This window comes from Cicer arietinum, chromosome 6 (assembly GCF_000331145.2).
Source record: "Cicer arietinum cultivar CDC Frontier isolate Library 1 chromosome 6, Cicar.CDCFrontier_v2.0, whole genome shotgun sequence".
NCBI classification, from domain to species: domain Eukaryota; kingdom Viridiplantae; phylum Streptophyta; class Magnoliopsida; order Fabales; family Fabaceae; genus Cicer; species Cicer arietinum.
The window spans coordinates 57,652,773-57,656,375 of record NC_021165.2 but is presented as its reverse complement, the minus strand read 5'-3'; positions in this window follow the sequence as shown (position 1 = coordinate 57,656,375).

Below are 3,603 nucleotides of genomic sequence, written 5' to 3'. Positions count from 1 at the left end.
AGATATCTTGTTTATTATGTTGCAGCCATATGTGACCTCCTTATTTTTTTTAAAGGCTTTTTATAGCGCTTATTGACAAAAGCGCTGTAAAATGTTAAATAATGAGTAAAATACCTATATTTGGATTTGTTTTTTCTTCCAAATAATTAGTTAAATACCGATATATATATATATATATATATATACCAATGCTAAATTACATGATTAGATCATATTGGGAAAAATTCTCAGTACTCAAACAAAGCTTTTTCAAGTTCAATATAAGCAGAAAATCAGTTCTGGTAGGTCAAACACTTAAATTACATGAACTTAGTATAAAACACTAAGATCAAATACAGTTCAAGCTTAATACTAAGATGGCTCAATTTTGGCAGATCAAACAATAAAATTACATGAACTCAGTTCAGATTACATGGCTTATATAAAACAATTAAAAACATTAAGATGTCCTTCTTCTTTTCCTGGTGGTATTCACATTTGTTTGTCCATTAACGATACGAAACAATGGATTAATCCAAATTCCCTCATCATGATCATCTCTAAGATATAAACCATCATCAATTGAATCAATTTCATGTGGTTGTGATGTTGCAAAGAAAATATCATTACCAACATCTTCATCATTATTGTTATCATCACTTATTTTATTGGTTGATAGGACAACGGACCATTTATCATCACCAGGATCAATGACATGAAACACTTGTTGAGCTTGCGACGCTAAAATAAAAGGCTCATCTTTGTATCCCACCCTATTAAAATCGACAAGCAAGAACCCTGACTCCTCAATCCGAACGCCATTATTATTATCGACCCACTTGCAACCAAATATGGGAACACGAAACATTGTGTAGTCTAACTCCAATATGCGCTCGATAACCCCAAAATATGATAGATTTGCATATATTGAGTTTTTGTCTTTTGCACTTGAGACATGCATCGCTTCAACTACGAGAGTGACTCCACTATTTTGCATAGTGGTTTGACCACTTGTTCTTTGGTATAAAATGTGTATCCGTTAATTACATAACCGGTGTAAGAAAAGACATGTAAACTTGAACCATTTTCTAGCCACCTCAATCTCTGTGAAATTGATCCAGAGTCTATATCAAACTTTGACTTTATGTGATTATTTAACCATGTTATAAAACTTCGATTGTGCTCTCGAGTTATCCAATTTTGATTCCTATTCATGTTCAAACTAGATAACTGATCCATGTGTATTGTAACATACGATTGAACCTCATCATCATTGTGCTGAACATACAATTGTGTCTGCTCCCATTATGTCCTTGATATAGTCATTAATCTCTTTCCAATTATCCATTCTCCTGATATTATTCCCGAATGACAAGACATGGGAAGCCCTATGGATTCAACATTGGACAGATATTCAGTACAAAATTCAGCAGCTTCTTCGACAATGTACCGTTGAGCAATACAACCTTCAGCCGCTCATAGTCTATCTAGAAAGTCCAATCTTGCATTGATGCCATCTTTAGACTTTCCTGGAACATTGAGTGACGTACCAATAACACTATCAAATACATTTTTTTTAATATGCATCACATCGAGGAAATGTCTTATATACAATGATTTCCAATATGGCAATTCAAAGAAAATTGACTTTTTCTTCCACCCAGTTTTGACCAGCTCTCTTGCGAAAGGTTTGCCAAATTTATTGGTCAAACCTTGTACTTTTTCAAGTATTTGATATCCAGTCGGTGCTAAAGGAGCTTTACCTTCCTCAGAATTTCCATTGAATGCATTTCTCCACCCACGATACTGATGACTATAAGGTAAAAATCTACGATGTCCAAGAAATACATTCTTCTTACAATGTTTCAACCGCATCCAATTTGTACTCTCTTCACATATAGGACATGCACACTGACCTTTAATGATATATCCTGATAAATTACCATATGCTGGAAAATCATTAATTGTGCCGAACAACATAGCCCTCAAATTGAAACATTCTTTCTTATACCCATCATAAACTTCCACACCTGTCTCCCACATATTTTTTAAATATTCAATTAAAGAAGTCAAGTATACGTCGATATCATTCCCCGGTTGTTTGGGTCCAAAAATTAACAGAGACAATTTTTGCCCATTATGGAGAATCTGCAGGGTGTCAAAACTTTCCATCTCTAATTCTTTCATATGCATGCCATGTCAAGTGTTTTGAATCTTCTTCACTGTGATACATGCGCCTAAATCTTGGTATTATAAGAAAATACCACAAAAATTTTGCTAGAGTATATTTTTTCTTCTTATATCGAGAGACATTGCATTTCGGACACGCCTTTAGTAATTCATATTCGTTTCGAAATAAAATGCAATCATTAGGACACGCATGAATTCTTTCGTAACTCATGCCAATAGAGCACAAAATTGGTTTAGCCTCGTAGGTTCGACTGGGAAGTTCATTATCATCTGGAAACATATCTTTTAAGAGTGTTAATAATTATGTGAAGCTTTTATCAGACCATCCATTACTCGCTTTTAAGTTGTACAACTTTAATATCACCGACAATCTTGTGAATTTAGTACAACCATTATATAATGGTTTCTCTGCATCACTCAACAAACTCTTAAACATTTTAGGACAATCTCAAAGATCTTGTTCAACTTCTTTTGTAATCTCCTCAACTCGGTTCGGCTCATATGTATCTGTTTCGAAATCAGTTGAAGCATATGTCGAACCATTCTCAAAATTAATGTTTCCTTTTTTTTTTCTCACCATGTCTTATCCAACATGTATAGCTTTGATCAATTCCATGTCATACTAAATGTCCTTCCAATTCATCTTCTCTAACGCATTTTCCAAGACAACATTTTAAACAAGGACAAACGATTCTATTTAGATCTTTTGCATTCTTCACTGCAAACTCAACAAACTAATTCACTCCATTTTCATACTCTTTTGACAATCGATTGACAAACATCCATTTCCGGTCCATATTATATGACCTATATAAATGCAGTTACACAAATAATAAGCTACTGATAACATTATACCAATATATAGTACACATATCTAATATTGGAAAATGGAAACCAAGGTCCAAGTCTGATTTTAAAACAGAACAAATCAACAAATTTCAAAAAAGAATAGATTTATATGATTCATTATGTAAAAATTTATTAGTTTTAGTGACAAAAAAAATTAATAAATATAGTACCTGAGACAACGTATCCAAATTTTTATAAAGGAGGAGCAGTAGATGGCCGCACAGTATATAGAGGAGATGAGGGTTTGTAAATTTGTTTTAAATTTGTTTTTATTTATTTAAAGTAAATGGTTTTTATTTAAAATGAATTGTTTTACAGCGCTTGTGTAATAAGCGCTCTAATAGGTCCTTTAATTATGTGAAAGTGCAAGGCTTTCACAGCGCTTGTCAAAAAAGCGCTTTAAAAGCTATGTAACATAAGGTGGGAGCGCTATATTTTACAGCGCTTATGTTTAAAGCGCTCCAAAAGCTCTGTAAAACATTATGTGAGGGAGCTTTAATTTACAGCGCTTTTGAGAAACCGCTGTAAAAGCCTTGTAAGCATTATGTGTATGCGTTGTGTGACCCTATATGACCCTACAACAGC